Raw genomic sequence first — 22,542 nt, 5'->3', positions numbered from 1 at the left:
AATTGCAATTGCACAACTTGCCTTTTACTTTCCACTAATGTTTGTGCAAGGGCTTTATTGTTCTTAGGAGCAGTATTGCAAAGGAACTTTGACACACCCACTTCTGGGCTGCTTGCTCCTAAAATGAAGTAAGCAAAATAAAATCAACCTATATTTCATTTGGAAGCCCCAAATGATTTATAAGATGGACTAACTTGTCAGGGACAGTCAGAGCTGGCAAGTAATATGTCATGTTGGAGATGGTGGATTACACGATTCAGCTGCTTGACTGAAACCCTCAAATATGCAGGAAAACATAGCTCTGGAGCCTATTTAGGCAAGACATTAATTAAATAAGTCCAGAAATTTATATGTGTATATATACAGTGTGTATATATTTGTCCCCACAGTGAGCAGAGCCATGTGCTCATTCAGTTTTCTTGGAGATGTGGCTTCGATTCACACAGAAGTGCTGAAATAACCCAGCAGCCTGAGAGAGGAGCAGCAAAGCCCTGCAGGTCAGAAGGGACACAGACCCTGGTAAGTCCTGATGGCAGTTCTTACCAGTTTCTTTCTGGAACAAGGCACTGAAGAATTTTGCTTGGTCTTTTTGTGAAGTAGCTGAGTGCCCTGTGTTTTTGACCAGATGACCTGTGCTTTTCTAGGAAGCCATGTCAGAATATTATTTTCCATACCTTCTCTCTGGCCCTTATACATTTGTGTCCATGCGTGCAATACACTTTATGTTCCAGCCTTCTCCTGCATGTCTACCACACATCCTTGTTTCTACACTCTCACATAATCTATTTAAAGGGTGATATTTTTGGCTTTTAAGAGCAGTGTTAACAAGGATCAGATGCTGCCATCACTTAGGAAAGAGCTAGGTTTCCTTTGCCAGTTGTACTATGCACCGGGAAAAAAAAAAAAGTTTAAAAAAAATCCATTAGTGCGGACATTACAGTGAAGTTCTTGTATTTAGCAGGTGAAAAGCCAGCAGTCGACCTGCAGTGAGATGTGCTCATGGAAAACCCCTGGAAGCTGTTTTTAGCAGCATTAGTCACCCTGGCAGGTTGCTGGCAGTGCCCGTGTGCCGGAGCGCTGGGCCAGCAGCCGCTCCCGCCCTGCCACAGGTGCTGAGCCCACTGCACGGCTCCTGCTCCGTCAGGAGACAAGGCAAGGGTGGGGAAGGGCTGAGAAAAGGATGTTTTCCATGTCAGGTGGAGATCAGGCAAAAAGGAGACAGCAGAGCAGTGAAATCATGGAGAGAGGTCTGAGGGCTGGAATCTATTAGATCATCAGAAGTGTGGATTAAGTCATGCTGCACGAGGGATAAGGCAACTCCTAAAAATCTTAGGGAAAATACAGGTGATGAAGGAAGTAGTCAGTTGAATAGACTGGAAATCTGGCTTGCCTGCAGGGATGCCACCTCAGAGCAATGACTCTTCCTGGGAAGAAGAAAGGCAGCTGCTGCCTGCTCGATGGTTACTCATCCTCTCCAATCTCCAGCTCCCCCTGATCTCCAGCACAGCTGGGCCAGCCAGGGAGGGGACTCTGGCTCAGTGCCCCAAGGGGAGTGCCAGATTTGTCTGGCTAGTGGAGGAGGGAGGAAAGCCCCAGTGAGGATGGCACTGTGCTGGCTGTGCAGACATGGGGATGTGCTTTGGCACATGTTAGCAGAGGCTCTGCCAGCTCCCTTCTCACAGACCAGCCAGCTCTTTCCTTCCTCTGCAGCTGAGACAGGGATTTGCAGTGAATAAAGGCTGCTAATACACAGTGTCATTGCTTTATAAGGAAATGTCTTGAAATAATACAGCTTTTGTTGATCTCTTCATTTTATGACAGCCTAAGAGTGTGCGGACCTTGAACTGGATAAACAGTGTTGGGAACATTTCTTCTGATGGAGGGTATTAAACAAATAGTGCTAGAAAAGATGCAGCATTTCATTTAGACATGTTGAAACACTATGATGTTTTGTTTGGTGAATTTTCAGGCCTGGATACCCTTCGTTCAAAATACCTAGAAAGTAAAAAAAAAGTAAAACACAAAAAGTATAACACAAAAAAGGGGTTGAACAGAGGGTCTTGTTTGACACAAGGTGGTTGGAAGAGCAACATTGGCTATCTCAGCTGTTAAATTAGCCCTTTGATTTTCTGCTAAGGCTCTCCTGGAGCAATGGAACAGTGGGCTCTTAAATCTTGACAGGGGATCCTCCTGGTGCAGGGAAAGCTCCTGGGTGGCCCCAAGATGAGCAGGTTGCTTAAGAGAGGCTTCAGTTGTCTTTAACCAGGCAGGTCTCTCTGTGTAGGGCTGAAGGCATGCGGGAAGGCACAATGCAGCTGAGAGACTCTCTCCTGTTTCCATTTTGTGGCTTCTGCAATAATCTTTCCAAGGAACCCTATAAACCTTTAAGTAGTGGGGTTTTAAAACACCGCTGTTATGGCAATAGTTTAGTTCTGCCTCCTTTGTTATGTGTTAATGGTGCCCTTCTTTTAGGTCTACCAATAAAAGAAACTTAAACCTCAGTGTGAAAGTCCTTGTAAAGCTACAAATCAAACACATTTGTGCTGGTTCTCCCTGATATACAAGTCTGGGTGGCTGCTGCATCGGGGCAAGTGTCACACCTTAGCCAGGGATCTTGCCAGGACAGCTGCAAGACCTCTGCATTCAGGATCACCACCTCTACCTACAGGGCAGAGCTGGAAAGGGGGATTGTATACAGCAAAAGGTCTCTTAAATGAGAGGGGAAGGGGTGGGTAAACTTCAGACAAGTTTGAGATAATGAAGAATATGACATCTGAAATCTGGATAGAACGATTCATACATAATCTGTGTCACACTTTCAACATCTCTTTAATATACCTTTTGAATCAACCTAGTGGAATAAATTAATGTAGAATTTATCTCCCTGCAAGTGAATTATGCAGGCTATTTCACAGGTCTATGGAAAACTCTCCTTTCACTTATAGCCTTTAATTCTCTATACTGCCCTTTTAAAAAGTAGGAAAAGAGGGATGTATCTGATTTTCCCAAATTGTCCAGGATGTCACTTGCATACTGTGTAGACAGCTCAGTCCTCAAGGCACTAGAGTCCTATTATCTTTGTATGGAGGTGATGAGTGCATATAGATTGGTAGAGTCTGGGCATTTTTGGAGAAAGCTACAGTTTGCATGACATCTTGAGAAGTCTCCTAGCTTTATATTTCCTACAGTTTCTGTGAGCAATTACCTACTGGCAAAATTAATAAAAGAAAAAACTATAGGTGAGTGGGAAGTGTGGGCTGATTTCTGGAGAAAAGTACAGTGGAAAAAGCAGTAAGGCTGAATTTAGGCAAATCTAGAAAATATAAAAATGATGCCAACTCTTTCTTTCCTTTTGCCAAGACAGTGTGATTTTATAAATAGAAAGAGTGAGGGTTTCTGTGAGTCATTAAGAGGTGGTAGTTTGGCTCACCTGATCTTGTCTTTATGTGCTTTTGTGCAGATGTGAGGACTGTCCCCTGTGAACACCACGAAGGCCAACTCTGCTTGTCACTGAGTGCCCTCAGAAAAGATGAAGTCTCAGGATAACTTTTAAAGACAGACAGGATCTAGCTGTGGAAATCCTTGGAGCTTCTGAGAGCTGATAGGTTTCCATATGGTTTTCCCTTGGGAGCAAATAAAATAGGGGTGGTCTCAGTTTTTGTATTCATGGGTGGGAGATCAGTTTTGACCCCTGATGATGTTCCAAAGCCTCAGGAAAAGTTAAAGTCAAGGTGCTCATGCTGGTGTTCTGGGATGACAGGGTTTGAGTTTGGTTTTAAGCCCTTCTTTGTGCATCACACTATGAGGCAGCCCCTGGGACCTGCTGTTTTATGTGTTTGGGTATGATGAGGCATATGTTCCCAAGGACCAGGCAGGTGAAAGCAGTTGGCCACTTGGAACTGGTTTTAGGGCCAAATCCAGCCCATCAGTTCTCATTTGAGCCATGCTGGTGAAGCTAGTGTGAGGTCATAGACCTGGATCCTCTCTGAGATGGAAAGGATGTGCCCATCTGGACCATGAAAGGAGCTGCTGGAGGCAGAACCCAGCTTCCACATATGCTGTGCTTTTCTTAGGATGCCAAAAAGAATTAAAACTTTCAAAAATGGGACAGAAAGATTAAAAAAAAGTAAATTATTTTTGTAGTTGGGAAAAGGCAGAGAAAGCAAGAGAGAGACATTGAATGGATCTTTATTTTTGCTGCCAGTGGTCCCAGGATGAAGGCAGGATCTTTATTTATACACCCATCTGGTTTCCACCACAGGTTACAGCAGCTGACAGGTTTCCACCAGGAGACTTAGATTCTGTAAAAGCAGCATTTTCTCATGGAAAATATTTTCTGCCAGAACATTTTTGGCTAACTTTGGGCACGAGCACGGAAGGCTCTGACAGCTGTGCCACAGTCACTTCATCCATTACCAGCACAGAGGCTGTGGAGGGCAGGAGGGGGCTGAGGATACAGGCTCAGTGGAGATGCTGAACACAGGCAGCCCTGTCTGCAGCTCTGGCCACCCCAAATTTCCGTGGTGGTGAGAGCCTTGGGGCTTGCAGCACAGCACGGAGCCCGGCTGGTGCTGGTGGCTGTGTTCCCGTGGGCGGGCCGGCCCTATTCCCACTTTCAACCTCCTCCTAATCCGATTGATGGGCGGCCAGAGATGCTGGCGGGATTAGAGCTCAGCACAGTGACGAAGCACTTGGGATTTGCCTCCGTGCAGATCCCTGCAGCACTCCCAGGGGAAATGGCTGCTTCTGATTTACGAGCTGCAAGCACCCTGCGCTGAGGTGGAGTGTTTTCTGCACAGCCTGCAGCCACAGCTTGGCCTGGCGTGTTTTTGATGGTGTCTAAGGCGGTGTGTGGTCTCGGGCACTGGGATATCACTGTGGAGCTGGCGGTGTCGGGCTCTGCTTCCCATGTCACCTGGCAGGTGGCAGCTCTGTGGGCTCCTCTCTTCTCTCCCCAGCCCCATGAGAACTCGGGGTTCTTGCTCTTGGGGTGCCCAGCTCCCAGGGGATGAAGGTCCGGGCTCCTTGGCAGGTATAAATCACCCAGCGCTCACTGCCTGCAAGGTGGATTCGCATCATTCATTGCACTTTAAAAGACTCCTTTTATTTTCTCCACGTGAAAACAAAATTAAGAAAGGAAAAATAAAGCAAAGCATTTCTACATATAAAACTGATTGCTTTGTTTACAGGACCTGTGTCTCTAAATGCTCCGGGCTGAAGCACCGGTGCTGCTAGGAGGGTAAATTGCAAGTGCATGGCAGCAATCGTCCCTGCCGCTCTCACAGAGCGCTCCTCTGGAGCGAGCCTCCGATTTTAAGCCCTGCAAGAGCAGCTTGACACGCTGTGACCCGGCTGGTAATGTTGCTAATCCACCTCTCCATAAAGCCAGGTTCCCGAGGGGGAGGATCCCGCAGCCCCGCCGGGCGCTGTGCTTGCGGGAGCTGATGGAGATGGACACGGGCTAAGTGGATTAAACCCGGGAACGTCAGCTCCAAGACAGGAGCTGCAGCCTGACACAGAGCTCTGGAGAAGGAGAGGATTTGCTGGTGACCAGAGGAAGGGAGGGGAGTTTCCTGTGCTGGCTGCGGACGCGGTCTGGAGATGCCGGGGGATGCTCGGGAATGGCTCTCATGGCTCCGAGCCCCGCAGCTCACACGCGTCCCATCCCTGCCTGAGCAGCTGGGGAAGCAGAACAGAGCAAGGTCCTGGCTGCCTCCCCCTCCCCTGTCCTGCTCTGAGCCCTCCAGGCACCTGGGCTTGGCTGGGCATGGCACCACACCCTCTTCCAGAAGGATCACACTGCCCGGAGCTAAAAATGAGATGGAGGCGCATTAAATTAAAAAACAAAACAACCCTATTAAGAGTTAAAAATATGATTTAAAAATATAAATAAAGTAGTAAGAATTAGCCTCGCCTCCTTGTGCCTCCCCAAACTTTTTATTCTTTCTTTTTTTCATGCAGAGAATGATGTTCTTCATGACAGTGGCTGCTTTTACCTTCTGCCTTGTGCAGTGAGAGAGCATTTACAGGCTTTGATAATCATAGCAGTACCCAAGCTAATGACAGTTCTTGCTCCTCCACAATATCTGACATTTTTGACTGCTCATTTTGCACTTTATCTCATTTATTTGCTTCACATAGAATGCTGTTAAACCTGTCTTTAAAAAGTAGTTGTCCTTGAAATCTGAAATGTGTGTGGATGGACTATTGGATAATTCAAATGCAGCTCCATGGTGTTTTGAACAAATAGTAAAAAAATTAAACTCTTTAAAAAAATCCAAAACTTTTTTCACCCAATAGAATCATATTAATGATTTTAAGTTTGAAGTTACTAACTAGGGAAGATGGTCAAATCAAAGCATGATTACAAGTGGCAGTGGCTCTTTCAAACTCAATATTTTTTGGATAATAAGCATATCTTGCTTTATATAATTTCCCTAGATTTAAGTACGCAAAGTACACAAAGGGAGCCCTGTTGAGTTTCACACACATAGGTTCTGACCTAAAAAATGTCAGCTCTGCTCCTCCATGTCTCTTTCAGCCCTTTGGAAAGGTTAGTTTTTTCTTTTCGTCCTAATACTGCAGGAGTTAACAGCTTAGGGGATGGAAACATGTCTGAAAGACTCCAGGAAGATAATGCTTGAGAGGACAGGTTTAAGCTAAATAAGAAAGCAGATTTCATCGGCCTTCTTGGAAACAACCTGTCCAGAGACTTGTGATCCGTTTCTAAATTTGGCCTTTGCATTTTCCGCGTGCAGGAAGCGATGAAAACGGCAGCAGTAATCCCTGGTGAGTATGGACACGCACATCAGAGGCTGAATGCCTTTGTTTGTTTAGGGCTGCAGTAAGTTGGGTGTTGTAAACATGACTCATGACAAGTTTAATTAAGACAAAAAACATGGGAAATGTAGCAGCAGAAGGTCACGCGTCTTTCTTCGCAGTTTTGGCAGCCGAAGATTTTCCTGAGAGATTTGGATGTGCTGCACCAGCGCAAATGTAAATACTGATTTTTTGAGGTTTTATACTGATTTTCCCTTTCCCAAAATTATTTTTACCCTTGTTTTTTGGATGGTGCTATAGCAGTCTGAATAGAAGAAACCTGACCTAATGCATAAGCACATTAACTTGTGGCAAGCCAAACTGCAACTGATGGAAATAAAAGATGTGGTGAACATATGATAAAACTCCTAGTCAATTTGGTCCTGCCCCAACAATGAAAAATTTACTCCTGGATGAATCTGACTAAATGTATTAGACCCTCAAATACACACTTGTCAATGCAGAACCTGCCTGTTTCTCAGATTTTCAAACACACATTTGGTGTTCAGATGAGCACACTTGCTGATGGAGCGAGAATTTGTTCCAGACTAAGCTTCACGTCTCTGCAGATGTTGTGTGGAGCCTCAGATTTTGGTTCAGACAAGTTTCTTCCTGAAACAGCTTATATGGAGAACAAAATAGTCCTTATGAGTTGGGAGCTACAGGCACAGTGTTCTTGAAAGGATGCTGTTTATACCTTTTTTTTTTTTTTTTTTGCCAGAGTGGATAACAAATTCAGGTGGTGGATGCTGACCTAAAGTTTTGTTCATGGGGGCATTTCTGGGAACTTCTGACCAATTAAAAAATCTCAGTGCTGCCCAATCACAGCATAGTGATTAATGCCTTACAGATAATAACATATATTGGGATGATCTGCCTTAACATTGGCTGGTTGAAAGCTGAGCATCCAGTCAGGTTAGTCAGCTGGACTCTTCCTATTAATAAAGTGAGAAAAAGGAGGAGGTAAGAATATCTGAAAGGAATTGATCCCATGTCTGCTGTAGGTGCCTATTTCTAACAGTGAAGGCAGAAAAGGGAGCTCTGGTGATTAGCTGAGGCTGCCAACCTAACTAACTTCATTAAATTAAATTAATCCCAGCCTCAGAGACAGGAGTGCTTCTGCCAAAACACTCCTTCCCATGCAGGACTTGTAAAAACACGCTTCTTCAGGACTTAAGACAGGTTTATACCAAATTTCAAAAGTCTACTATCAAATAAAATTCTCTTGAGGGTTCTGAGGTCCAAGAAGAGCAGATTCATACTGGTGTGGGCAAAACCCTCTAGGCATATGAAATAGATTAGCTGGGAAAGATTTGAAAGTATAGTATTTTTAGGTTAACACAGCCTCTTGATTTTCCCTATAACTTGTGCTCTTAGATCCTCCAGAAGCATTTGAAAACTCCCTGGCCAAATTAAAAAGATTAAATTTATGAAACTGGGAAAGTGACATTTGGATTCTGAGGAAGGTTTAAGTCACAGGACTTGCAGAGTCTATGCCAGGATTCAGAAGTATTTTTAAATGCATCTAGATAAAAAATTCCAAGTAGTTACACAAATAATGCCAATATGTCTTTGACATTCTCCCCCCCCCCCCAATGTCTACCTTCTCATTCTCTTTAATACAAGCAGCAAAAAAGCAAGTAATTTCAGATTGTCTGCTGGCCTCTGTGATTAAAATATCCCATTCACAAAAGGCAAATATTTATGATAGCTTATTGTCTAAAATATATATTTTAGATCATTCTGGTTATGTGTATGGATGGATTTATCAAGGGTCTCTCAATGAATTCCTTTCCTTTCCTTTCCTTTCCTTTCCTTTCCTTTCCTTTCCTTTCCTTTCCTTTCCTTTCCTTTCCTTTCCTTTCCTTCCTTTCCTTTCCTTTCCTTTCCTTTCCTTTCCTTTCCTTTCCTTTCCTTTCTTTCCTTTCCTTTCCTTTCCTTCCTTTCCTTTCCTTTCCTTTCCTTTCCTTTCCTTTCCTTTCCTTTCCTTTCCTTTCCTTCCTTTCCTTTCCTTTCCTTTCCTTTTCCTTTCCTTTCCTTTCCTTTCCTTTCCTTTCCTTTCCTTTCCTTTCCTTTCCTTTCCTTTCCTTTCCTTTCCTTTCCTTTCCTTTCCTTTCCTTTCCTTTCCTTTCCTTTCCTTTTTGCATGAAAATGTTTTCATTCATATTGTGTCTTCACAGACAGAAATGCATGCACAGTGTGAGTTTCTGGAGGAACTAAGGGTGGGCAATTTTACCATCATTTCAAAATCCTGAGTGCTCTGTTTTTGGGGATGAGCCTGGAAAGGCCAGTTATTTACAGGGGCAGAAAGGCATTGCAGACATGGGAAATGAATCCCCACTCCATTGTGCAAAACTCCAGTAAATGCATAGAGGCTCTGAAAATCAGAATGGGGAAAGGCCCTTCCCTCCAGGAGCAACACAGGCAGCAAAAGTGAATGCTCCCAGCATTGCAAAATGAGGGTACATGTCAGGAATATCCTCCAGCCACCCCCACTGCAAGCTGTTGCCCTGGGAGCACTGCAGTGGGGTTAAACCATGCTCTGGAGTGGATTAACCAAGGCAGGCTGCAGCCCTGCACAGGTCCCTTGGATGGGCTGGTGCTCCTGCCCTTTGTGCACCACAGCAGCTCTTGCCAGGCAGGCTCTGCTCCCCAGGCACAGCATTTCAGCACCAATGAAAATCTGGATGGTTTTGCCAAAGTTCAGTGTCCCTGTCTGGCTTGGGATGCGTGGCAGGAAGCTCAGGATCCCTACAGGGTCCTGCCTGGCTGCAGCAAGTGAGCTGACCAGCACTGACTCATTAGCCTAATCAACTGGAGTGTCCCATGCACTCCTCTCAAAGCTCCTTCAAAACCCAGAGCTAAAGGACAGATGAGCCCTGTAATGAAAGGGGAAGTATCATATTTTACAACCAGGTTTGAGAAAAATCCTATTTATAGCTCCTCTGGGACCATAAAGGCTTCTGGAACACATTTTATCTTGAAAGCTGAACCAAAGATGCAAATCAGAATGACACGACTTCGGGTGAATCTTCATTTGCAAGAGGCAAGGTATAATCAAAAAAAGAAAAAAAAAAAGTTCAAATACCAAGGCAATAATGCAGTAGTAGGTCTTGATTTCACTTCTTATTTTTAAAGTGACTGTGTGTTTGGTTTAGTTTCCTTGTTTGGGAGGTTTCTTCTTTTTTTTTTTTTTTTTTCTTTCACTAGGATGGGCATTTTAAGGATAAAAAGAGATTGTGGATGATCAAAAGATGCAATTCTCAGTTCAGAATGGTACCACCAGTAGCTCTGGTTAGGTTGGTGTGCTCTCCTGTGCATTTCATTCAAGTGGAATGGCAATAACTAATGAAGAAAGGACTCTGAGGCTCCTGCTGAGTCAGCTGAGGCAAAACTCCACTTTCAGATAAGGAAATTTTACCTGAGTAAGAGCTCTACATAGACCATAAAATCTGGTCATGAAATCCCCAGCTAAGCTTGTAAGAAACCAAAATCCTTCAGACAGACAAGTAAAATAGGATTTCCAACCTCCATAGTTATTCACATCCTACTAATGAGCTCTAGCATCTGTGGCAGAATTGTTAGAGGGGTATTGATCTCCTGCAAAATTTGGTGTGTAATAGTGATTTGCAGATATATAGAGAATATTGAATCCTCCTCCCTTGTTATTTCCCAGTGGGCTGATCAGTTGGGGAGTACTGGAAGTGCAGATGGCATTTCCATTTCTGCTTTTCATCCATCAGGTGGTTATTTGATGGTCCATCCAATCAGTATGACTGTTGCTTTTTTTTTACTCTCCCATTTCACAAAAAATGTTATTGATGTTGGTATTTGACAGTCATATATTATAAAGCAAAGGTTCAATGAAGGGAGCCAGTTACAAACAGGCCCTTGATCCTGAGTAGAATGAAAGCAATTTCTTTTTTTGGTACTTTTAAAAATAGCCAGTGCTGTTAAACATATTGGTATTTCAATACATATTTTTCCTGCTCTCTTAAATGTCACTGCCTCCTCTACTGAGAGTGTTACAACCTGCATCTGCAGGCAGGACTGTGTGGCAGTTTTCCAAGAACAGTCTGAGCACACCTGTACCACATTTCCCAGTGGGAGCTGGATGCGATCTTACCAGCTGATGGCATGTTCAGCCAGAGCAGGGAGCATTCCTGATCCTGACCCATGGGGTCAGATCCTCCCAGGAAACTCCCTTGGCATGATCTCACACACATCTTAGAAGAAAAGTAAGTTGTGTTGTCTTCAGGGAAAGCCACTGCTGTCTTTTCCTGAGGACTGCTCGTGCCATTCCAGTCTGGAACAGGGACCTGGATTCAGTGAGCTTGTGTTGCATGCCTGACCTCTTCCCCTCCTTTGGAAAAGCTACCCAAATTTGACCGAGTAATAAATGTCTATTAAAATAAAAAATCCAACCCCAACATGATTGATGGAGGCTTCTGACTCCAGGGTTTGAGCAGTAAAGATGAAGCATGAGACCACGTGCTGGAGAAGAAAACAAGATATTGAATAGCTGCTCATTAATCAAGTGCTGGGAGCAGAGTGAGAGGGGTACAGCAGTAGCAGGCAATTCTTACAATTAAAGGCTGTTTCAGGATGCAAATGTAGAGAGGGAGGTGGGGGAGTGAAGTGATATTACACAAGCAACCTTAATTTACACATGCCTTACTTCTGGAGTGCTCAACTTGGTAATTCTGCTGCTGCTCTATGGGCACAAGAGTGGGGTTTTTTCTCCTATTGTATAGAGTGTTTTGCTGCCTTTCAGTTCCCTGTACTTCTCTGGCTTAAAAAGATGTGGAATATTTGTGACTGCCTTGTGCTGCGATGATGTGATTGCAGAGCTCTTTTCAGCTCAGTGGAAGAAATGAAAGGTTGGGCTCACTGTGAGCAGTTGCTAAGAAAGCAAGCAAGCAAGCCTATTTTAAGCTGTTCCACAGAAGCACTTTCTGCCTTGATTGGTTATTGATTCCACTTTCATTATGGAGAAAGCACATTTTTAGCCACAAACATGGGCAGCCACATGTTGAGCTGCAAGTATGAGAACTGTGAGGCTCTGCTGCAGGCTGCACTGAGCTCAGAAAGCTGAGGACCCACATTTCCCACTCTAGCAAATGGCACCAGTCTCTTGAGAAAAGTTTTCTTGGCTCCTTCAGCTATATTGAGCTTTGGATTCAATGCAGTCAGGAGTCGGTTGTGACTTGGATCTTGCAGGCTGTCCCCAAACTGGCAGATGGAACAAAGCCTCAGACTGTTTTGAACATTGGAGCGTGACTGTCTATTCTGCAGAACCCTGCACTGGCCCAGGGAGTGGTGGAGTCTGCATGAATTACTGCCCTCCCCAGCAGAGTGAGACGTGTGAGCCTTCAGGAAGGGCTTCTGTGCAGGATGGCTCTGGTGTCAGACAGCGTGCACAGGCATGTTCAGTGTCCTAGGAAGTGGCACTCAAACGAAGAAAGGACTCTGTGTTTATATATAAACATGGGCAGCCATACTACTCAGAAACACACAGTGAGGCAATGCCTTACAAATCAGTGTGGATTTCAGTAGGTGTGTGAAGGGAGCAGACTTGTACATGCTGCCTCAGAGGGCATGGAAAGAAGAGAGGCTGGGCTGCTTTTACCCCAGCTCAGCCAAAATGGAGGTTTGTGGCAATTCAGCATTAGCCAAGGGCAGGAAGAATTCGGGCAGGGAACAGGAACAAGCCTGTGGACACTGGGCTTTTGATATACCCTTTCTTCAGAGCAGTGCCAGTTCAGTCATTAGTTGAGAATAAATAACAACAAAGTACCTCCCTGAATCAATGTTTGTAGGAGCAGAGCCCAAGGTCAGGCACATTTAAAAAGGACGCTTTTTCCCCTGAAGAAAGCCAGAGTGTGTGAAAATGAAAGGCTTGGAAACTGTTAGCTATTTCCTGAAGGCTTTTCTCATTCCTTCTCATGCAAGTTAACGTGTGCTTTGCCTGGATGGAAGTGTGTATTTCTCTTTTTTTCAGGGGTATTGGAGATATCTTCTTTTCCTGCAAACTTTCTCAGTTTCATCTCCTGAAAGAACTGAAATGTGGTCCCTTGTGTGGGCTGCCAAAGTCATCTGGTTGTGCCTGTTTTCAGAGGAGGTTTGAGACAGACACCCACAACAGTGAGAGAAGAGAAAGGAGCCCTCTCAGTGCCTGTTCACACTGGGCTGCTACTGAGACAGTTGTTTCTGAAATTTCTATGCAGACCTGTGGATCTAAACGATTATCCACCCAAATTCTGATAATCCATCTGTCATCATCAGGACTCTGGCCAAAGTCTGCAGTGACAGATGTCTGGCCTGAGGACCCAGGTTTTTCTTTTTAGGTTGGCAGGAAAAAAGGCAGGTTGCTGCTAGAAATTTTTCCTGTTTGGGACTGGGTTGTGGCCTAAATGCACATCTTGATTCATATTTCACCAGTGTAAACCAGCCCCATCTCTCATTAAAGTTTCCTTAATATTTGATCAGCTGACCAATCTTCCTCTTTGGTTCAATGAATATTTAGTAATGTACATAAAATGAAACAACTTCAAAATGAGAGATTTGGAGCCATTCTCCCCAGCCACAGCACATAGCTCTGTGATGACCAAGCATGGACACAGGGGCTTGTTTCTCAGTGTCTGGCCTTGGTAATATATTTGTTAATTCTACATTCAATTCATCTGTGTTGAGGGGTCCTCTTCCCCTTGATGAAGTCAGAGGATAGATTTATATCAGGGATATGATGCCATTTAGTAAAGAGGTGGAACAACTTGCTTGCACCATGCTGATCACCATAAATATAGGAATTCAGACCATTGTTTTTGTTTTGAATTACCATAACTCTGACTTCAAGTGCTCCATTTTTTGATATACTCTGAGCAAGGTGCTAAAATGAGGAGAACTGGATCAAATTTAACATCTCATGTTTCTCAATACTTTTCTTGCAGAAAATAGATTTCCAAAAGTAAGCCAAGACCACATCAAAATCATATCAAACCATGTCCATTTCTGCTTAGTGAGGCATCTTTAGATCAGTCAGCACAAACGCTTATTCATTCATCCTTTCACTAACCACTCAGCCAGAAAAATGTAACTGATGTTTAAAAGGTGCTGGAGGAGAGACAGGCAGGTTAGCCAGGCTGGAGATAGGGGCAATAATTTCACAGTGTAACAGGAAGGCTCTCAAACCCCCTATGAATTAATTGAGGTTGAACTAGAAGACATGAGTTTTGCTAAGGCTAATAACAGCTGACAGCTTGATCTGTTCCTGCAGTTTACTGTACCAGCATCCATCCCAGGATTTGCTTGTCTTCTCTCTCTGTCTAGAGATGGTGATGGGGGAGTTGAGTGCCCATGGGTAAGAGTCAGGGGTGAATGCCAACAAGGCAGGTAGCATGGTGGGAATCTCTTACAGACCACTTGACAAGGGTGAAGAAGCAGGTGAAATGTTCTGTAAGCAGGGGGGAAAAGTCTCACTATCTCTGGTTTTGTTCTCGTGGAGGACTTCAACTCATCAGACATCTGCTGGAAATACAACACAGCAGACAGAAAACAGTCTGGGAAGCTCCTGGAGTATGTGGAAGATAACTTGGTGACAAAGCTGGTGAGGGAGCCAGCAAGGACAGGTGTCCCAGTGAACCTGTTCCTTGTGAACAGGGAAGGGCAGGCAGATGATGTGATGGTCACTGTAAGGCATCCTTGGAAACAGTGGACCATGAAACGACACAGGTTTGATTCTTGGGAGGGTAAGGTCAGCAGAACTGCAGCCCTGGACTTCTGGAGGGCTGACTTTGGCCTATTTAGGACACTGGTTGAGGGAGTCCCTTGGGAGGCAGTTCTGAAGGGAAAAGGGATCCAGGAAGGATGCACATTCCTCAAGAAGGAAATCTTAGAAGTTCAGGAGCAGGTTGCCCCTGTATGCTGAAAGATGAGTCAGTGGGGAAGAAGAAGCTTGGACAAACAGAGAACTTTGGCTGAAACTCAGGAAAAAATGGGGAGTTTTTGACCTTTGGAAGAAGGGGCAGGTAATTCAGGAGGAGTACAAGGTTGTCATGAGGTTATGAAGGGAGAAAATTTGAAGGGCTAAAGCCAAGCTAGAATTTAATCTGGCGACTGACATAAAAGCAATAAAAATGTTTCTATCAATTAATCAGCAACACAAAGAGGGCTAAGGAGAATCTCCATCCTCGTGGAGGATGGCTCATGGCTTGTAGGGGTGCACTGTTTGCTGGGTAAAAACCTGGTTGGATGACTGGACCCAAAGAGTGGTGGATAGAGGCAAATCCAGCTGGTGTCTGGTCACAAGTGGTGTCCTCAGGGCTCAGTTTTGGAGCCAGTCCTGTTTAATTTCTTTATCAACAATCTGGGTGAGGGCATTGAGTGCACCCTCAGTCAATTTGCACAGGACACCAAGTTGTGTGAGAGTGTTGATCTACTGGAGGGTACGAAGGCTCTGCAGAGGGATCTGGGTGAGCTGGATCAGTGGGCTAAGGCCATTTGTATGAAGTATGACAAGGTGAAGTGCCAGGTCATGCCCCTGTGTAACAACAACCCCATGCAATGCTGCAGGCTGGGAGCAGAGTGGGTGGAAGGCTGCCCTTTGGAAAAGGACCTGGGGGTGCTGGTCAAGAGCAGCTGAACATGAGCCAGCTGTGCTCAGGGGGCCAACATGTCAGTGGCATCCTGGCCTGGATCAGAAATAGTGTGACCAGCAGGTCCAGGGCAGTGATTGCCCCCAGCAGTCGGCACTGGTGAGACCACACCTCAAATACTCTGTCCAGTTCTGGGCCCTCAGTACAAGAAATACATTAAGGGGCTGGAGCAAGGCCAATAGAAGGGTTGGAGCACACATTTTATGAGAAGCAGTTGAGGAAGCTGGGATTGATTGGCCTGGAGAAAAGGAGGATTACAGGGCACCTTATCACTCTCTGGGTGACTACCTGGGTCTGTGGAAAAGGAGGAGTTTGGTCTCTTCCCTCAAGTAAAAATTGATAGAAGGGATAACAGCCTCAAGGTAAGATTTAGATTGGATATTAGGAAAAATGATTCATTGAAAGGGTTATCAAACTCATGAAAAACTGTGCAAGGAAGTGGTGGAGTCCCATCCCTAGATGTATTTAAAGGACATGTAGGATGTGGCACTTAGGGCCATTGTTACTGGTGGGAGTGTTGGGTTAATGGTTGAGCTTGATGGCACTTTACAACCCAAATGATTCTATGATACTAAATATCCAGTGCTGGATTTGGCCTCTGTGCAGAGTTGGGAAGTAAAATCATGTGAATGTTGCTGGCCAGCCCTGGTCCCCACTGCTGGGTGTACCCAGGCACAGGGCTGGGACATCTCCACCTGGCTCCCCAGGATCCCTCACCCCTGCTGTTGGAAGCACAGGGCTCATGCTGATGGTGGAGCTAATGGTGCGTGAGTGAATATTGAGGTTTGTCATGTGGATATTATAGCTTGTGAGTGTGTTTGCCAGCTGCTTCTATGACCTGGAGTTAGATCTGTCTACAGGGGTCCATTAGGAGACTTTTCATGCTGTATTTATTCTTGGTGAAAAGACATTAAAACAACATGACCCGAAACAGACTAGCAAACTATAGAGTAAATTACCACAGGGAAAAGGCACTCTGCTCAGTGCCTGCCTGGTAATGATGCTTTCTTGCTCTTCTGTTTGTTCTAACCTAGTGTTTCTTTGCATGCAGCGTAAGGCCAGTGGCAAAAGTACATCTTACAAGAACCAGTTGGCTTCAGATGTGAATTTCACAGCTGTTATCACTGTGCAGCTTAATGAGGCACAAGCCAGAGCAGTTTGAAGTCTCAGGTGATGTGTTTGCAATGAATTTGACGGCTGTATATTGAGCTCTGGGTGAGGGTTGAAGGCACACTGCAACCCTGCCAGGTGGGAGCTGAAAAGTGATCCTTATGACTGCTGTCTCTATAGCAGCCAGCAGAGTGGAGAGGAAAGGATAGGAAGGCACAGGCTGAGAGCAGCACTCGTATGGGCATCATTCCTCTCCCATGCCAGGGCTGGGCCTCTTTATCTAGAGCACTTGCACCAGGATAGTCATACAGAGGAGTGTCAGACCTCCAAAGCTGAGGCAGAAATAAGAATTTTGTTATGAAAGAGACCTAAGCATAGTCGTGAGTGGCTAGTGATACATGGAAGATGCTGATGTTGGGAATCTCCTCTATTTGGGTTGTAGTTTCCAGAACACAATTGCAATTAAAAGGATCAGCAGTGATGTTGCAAAGGTGTGGGAGGCTTAGGTACTATGTGTGGGATTCATCGTGCCACCCATTGGCAGCCCAATGAGTCTGAGGCTCTCCTTACCATCCATGGAAAGCAAGGTTCATTTAGCTGAGCTTACCTTAGGATGTGATGGCTTTCTCTATGGAAGTACCTCTTTCCCCTTCCCAATTAGAAAAAATATTCCTATAAATGTCTAAGTGGGACCAGATGGTTCCTACCACCCATGTAGAAAAGAGACCACCAATTTGAGCTACAAATAGAAGCAATGGATGCTGGTCCTTGGCTTGTTCTGTGGATCCTGCCATGGAGCTGGTCTTGGCTTTCCAAATTGCAGTAGAAATACAACTGGCAGCGACTCAGTGATTTTTCTTTATTACTTGACACCAGGCTGTGCTAAGCAAAAACTGCTGATGTTAAGGGATATTCTGGGTGCCTTGTACAGGTATTTTTCACTCTTTAAGAGTAGTAGGCAGAAGTTCAATCCCTCTACTAGAATTATTTGCCTCCTCTGTTGTATACAAAATTGAAATTTGCTTCTGTTTGAGTCTGCACAATGTTAGAATACAAGGGGAGCAGTACAGGTCTCTGTGCTTTTGCTGTCCTGCCTCCTTTCCCATGAGTTTCAGCACTATTTCAGCTCCTTGTGCCTGCATGCTGACTCTGATCTGGGATCCCTGCCAGCTGCTACAGCCGTGTCCTAATGCCAGCTGGATGTGTAGGTGCTGCAGCGATAGGATGACGCTCACAGTGCTGGACATTTATTTATGACATTTTGCAAAAGATGAAATCTGTTTCTCTGTGAGCTCTCAGCCTCTTCAGGAACATGCTGTTAATGGGCTTACTCCCAAAGGCAAAGATCTTTCCCATCTCCCAGTTTCTTGGATTTTGGGATCTCGTGGATTTCTGTGAGATGTGTGGGCATTTGGCACTTCAGATTAACAAGCTCTGTTCCTGCCAAAGCAGATATTTGCTGGCACCCGCTGTGCCCACATGGGAAGAGCTGCTTCCAGAAATCATGCTCTTAGAAGCCTCAACCCTGTGCAGGGAGTTCCTGCAACTGGATCAGGCTTTGCATTTATTTATGGGCTAAAAGAATAGTTGATTTTAGTCAGACCCTCTATGAGCATGAAGAAAAACAAAGCTGAACATCTCCTCCCAATGTTACCAACTGGTCCTATTGTACAGTGGTTTTGTCAGCAAGTTATTTAGAATCTTAATCCCTTTCAGCTATTAGGGGAACTCTGAGGTAGAGTGAGACTGGAAAGAGAAGTGATTTTCATTTGGATTTTCTTTTTTATTTCTCTAGTGCTGTAACCTGATGAAGAGGCAATGGCATTTCAGAATGTGCACTCCATTTACGACTACCTGCTTAAAATGAGGAAGGTGGAGGAGTAAGAAGAAAAGACTCCTTTGAATCTGTAGAGGAACTCTGGTGCCTGTAAGGGCTATTTAAAGAAGAAGTAAAACCACTTTATCTTGTTAATCTATTTCTGCATTGTAACTTATGCTGCCATTCACATAGTGTCAGAAAGCTATTGTAAACCCTTGTATAAACCCACCCCTTAGACTTGAGGGGCTCGAGTCTATGCCTCTGCCAGCCCTAGAGTATTGGTGATAGGATAATAGCAGGTTTCACTCTTAAAAGATTTTTTGGAAGGGTTAATGCACAAGGGGAAGAATGTTAATGATTCCCAACAGACCACCTACATAGCTGCTAGCAATAGGCAGTCTCTAGTGTGTGCATCCTGATAGAGGTGAGCTCTGAAAAAAGAGGTGAAATATAAGCTAGTAGCTTTTGCAAATGATTTTTGCAAGGCACTCCATGAACTGCTACATCAGTGAGATATCTGAGAAGAAAGCCCAGGCTGGGAAATTGCTTCAGAGCAGCAGTTGGAGAGAAGTTACCATTTCTTTGGGCATTGCCACTCATGAGAAGGAAAGCCAGATGGACAGTTCAGGAGGATAACGTGCTGGGAGCAGCAGGGGAATAGACAGAATAATGACATAAAGGAAAGATGCTTGAGGACAGGCTTTGTCTCAGCTAACACTAAACATTTAGTCATCTAGGCTCTCTTTGTGGTCAGCAGAGCATGGCACTTTGAAGCCATGATTCATCTGGCCTATTTTGGGCACTACCCTACCTAGGATGAGGTGAATTACACCTCACTTATCCATGCCTGTTTCTTCCTCTTGGTACTGAGAGAGCTTCAGGCACTAGCCTAGATACAGACAAATCCTCCTTTGCACATGGAGTGGGACTGTGGAGAGGACATGGATGGCCACTTGGCACCCTGTGAATCTGGGACAGCATCCAGTCACCCTCTGCCCTTGTCTGCAGGAGAGATGAGGAACCAGAATGAGAGGATGGAAACCAAGAAAGGAAGAGAGAGGAAAGAGAACAGGGAGCTCCATTTCAGCCATGTTGTTTCAGCTCTCATTAAATGCTCCTGCAAGGAATATGAGAGATGTAGGCTGAGGAGAATAACACAATAAATCAGAAATGGGAAAATGTGTGCTACAAGTTTCTCTAAGATGTGAGCTTCTTCATGAACATTATTATAACTATCAACTAAAAAAGGAAGAGTGACATTTTATTATTATAATTTTGATCTAAAATTGAATTCCAAACTCTTTATGGACTATCTTAAACTTGCTGAAATGTATATTTTGCACTGAAAATCAGGTTTTGCATGAGCGAAAAAAAGAAAGCTTTTGTGATGACTGCAGCACAAATTTCTGTGAATGGTTCTTTAAGCTGCATTGCCAGAAATGTCATGAATCTGCTCAGAACTCCAAGGAAGGGAAGTGGTTTGAAATTCCTAACACTGCTCTTTCAGCCAGAATAGCCATTTTGGGTGTACTTCACATGAAGCATGGCTTCAGGGCTTGATATGTCTTCATGCTGGGCCCTGTATTATGCCAAGAAACTTCTCAGTGTTTAACAAATAATAATAGATATAAGCTGTGTAAGCATATGTGAATCTTCATGTTGTAATTTCACGTGTAGGAAAATGATCTCATAGGCACATAGGAAATAGAGCAGATGGTAAAATGTGTGTTGGACTACACTCAGGCTGGAGACTGAGTCTCCTAGACAATAAAAGCACAAAGGCTGGATGGTCCCCTCCAGCCATGCACACGAAGTACTGCCTCTAAACTGAGATAGGGGAGCACAGATCAAAACAGATTAGGAGGCCACCTTTGATCTGTTGTTTTCTCCTACTACTCAAGCTGCAGCACTGATCTGTCATTGCCTGTGTGGATATTCAAAGGTGTGTGCACATGGACAGCCCTCAGCTGGGTTACTGGGAGATGAACACCCAGCTGCATTATTCCAGTTTTGAACACGTGCAATTCCACCCATTTCAGAGATATTTCACCTGCAGTGAAACCGTCTCAGGAAGGCAGTTCTTGATGAAGTCTTACAGTTTAACCCTGCTTTTTTCCTCCAGAGATCATCCTTGGTGGAGATAGATGAATCCTAGTCCTCCCTCTGGTTTCAAGGCATGGGTTTTTCTCAGAGACTACGGAAAAGCTGCAGCTCTGAGCAATAACAAAGTAAGCTGGGAAAATTGGGAATAACCATGAACTGGCTGAGTTCAAACTTTCTGCTGGAAGAGGAAAACTGAGAATTAGGGCCATGCCAGATTGCAAGGAAGTTTTCCTCTGTATACTAGCAAAACAAATGCCAGCAGAGCACTGTAAAAGCAAACGACAGCAAACAAAGCCTCTTCCCAACATATTTCTCACCAGAAAGTTTGTAGGTAAACAAAAGCTGCACATGCCAAGTCTGTTACAAGAGTAAGCTGAGCTGAAAGATTCCTTCAATTATATCAGTGTAAACATTCTGAGTGCAGATCTGGCCAGTTTGTAGCCCCTGATTGATGTACAATATTTGATTCATGCCTGCATCAGGAGAAAAATTATCTTTTGCTGTCATGTCCATTTTTATTTTCCTTTCTCTTTGCTATGGGGTGCCTGATGGGCTATTCTGGAGTGTTAAACACAGATCATCACAGTACTCTATTGGACAAGCTTCTCTACACTGGGCAGATCTTGTGCTTCAGAGACCAAATCAGCTCACATCTATCCACTGGCAACTTCCATTCAGGGGCAGTGGCTTTGGTACAGTTGTCTAGGATTTCATGGCAGAATTTAGGAAAATTGGAGAAAACATGGTTTGAAAATGGAAGGACAGGCAGTGAAAATTTTGTGTTGGGATGGTGAGATATCAGTGCTGAAATGCATTGGGGTAATCAGATCTATGGTTTGGGTTGGGGGCTTTTTTTGGGGGGGGTTTCTTTTTTTTTTGGTGTGTGTGTTTTGGTGGTGGTTGTTGTTGGTTTTTGTTTGTTTGTTTTTAATGAACAGTTAACCTGTTAGGAGGCTAATAAGTTAGTTTAAAGCACTGAACCCTGGGAGACAGAGTCTAGATCCTGTCTTTTCCATTCAACTTAGTTTATACCTTAGGGAAATTCCTTTGCACCTCTCTTCTCAAAAGTAATCCATACTAACTGTGTCGGTTTACATGATTTATTCATTCAGGCCATAGCCAGCAACTGGAGTCCATGGGAGAGCACTGGAATTAGAAATTGCAACCTGCTCTGAAGAAAGCCACCCAGAGGTTTTAACTGGTGGAGGTCAGTGGGAGATAGGGACAGAGGGAGGAGGTGGGAGATGCTTCTTGAGAAGAAACTGTGCCTGTGATCTCTATAACTTGCCTTCTTGATAACTGGAGGGGGATTTTCCTAATAGAAAACCTGTGAGCTATACTAGAAGGGTAATCCACTTGACCCTTGCCCTCTCCTAAGCCTTTAAATCATCATAACATTTCATTTCTTACCAGCTGCAGGGCCACTTCTTGGGATTCATTTTGGCTGCAAAGAAAAACCAGCATTGTCTAGTCAGAAGGAATTCCACAGTAGGGGTGTCAAAGCAGGGTACGTGAGTGGGGACACAGCAATCATGTTTGAAGAGAGTGAGAGCTGGTGTCAGCGAGGAAGACAAACAGGGTGTGTTTGTGCAAGTGACCTTATTTACTTCAGCATCCTGAGGAGGCACCAAATGTGCTGCACTGCAGGAAGTCAGTGCACACACAGCACTGCGCGGCTGGCACAAGCCCAGGCGCTGCCCTGCACGGTGACACTCGGCCTTCTCAGGGCAGCTGCTGTTCCCCACTGGCTTTGGAGAGCTCTTTGCTGTGCTGGAATGGGCAGGGTGTCTGTTCAGGGCTGGCAGGAAGGCGTTCTGCTCTGTCAGCCCCAGCCCTGCGGCAGGGACCAGCAGCGGGAGGGACCCGCAGGGCACTGAGCGCACCCCGTGAGCCACTGATTCAAACCCATTTGTTACTTCAGCCTCTGGCCACTGAATGGCTCGTGGGCCAACACTACTTCTTTTTAATACTGTACTTGTTATCCTCTGCATATTTGGGTGGGTAATTATCCAGTGTGTATTGCAGAGCCCAGGAATA

At 44.7% G+C, this 22,542-nt stretch overlaps 1 long non-coding RNA gene across 1 annotated transcript; it reads left to right on the top strand.

Annotated features, from left to right (window-relative positions):
- Positions 1–391: 391 nt before the first annotated feature.
- LOC306799127 lies at positions 392–21,828 on the top strand. The gene is made up of 3 exons (XR_013773532.1): positions 392–519; positions 18,379–18,510; positions 21,618–21,828. It is a non-coding gene; the product is annotated as an uncharacterized lncRNA (long non-coding RNA).
- Positions 21,829–22,542: the final 714 nt, after the last annotated feature.

This window comes from Erithacus rubecula (assembly GCF_903797595.1).
Source record: "Erithacus rubecula genome assembly, chromosome: 1".
Classification (NCBI taxonomy): Eukaryota; Metazoa; Chordata; class Aves; order Passeriformes; family Muscicapidae; genus Erithacus; species Erithacus rubecula.
This window is presented reverse-complemented; position numbering and strand designations above follow the sequence as displayed.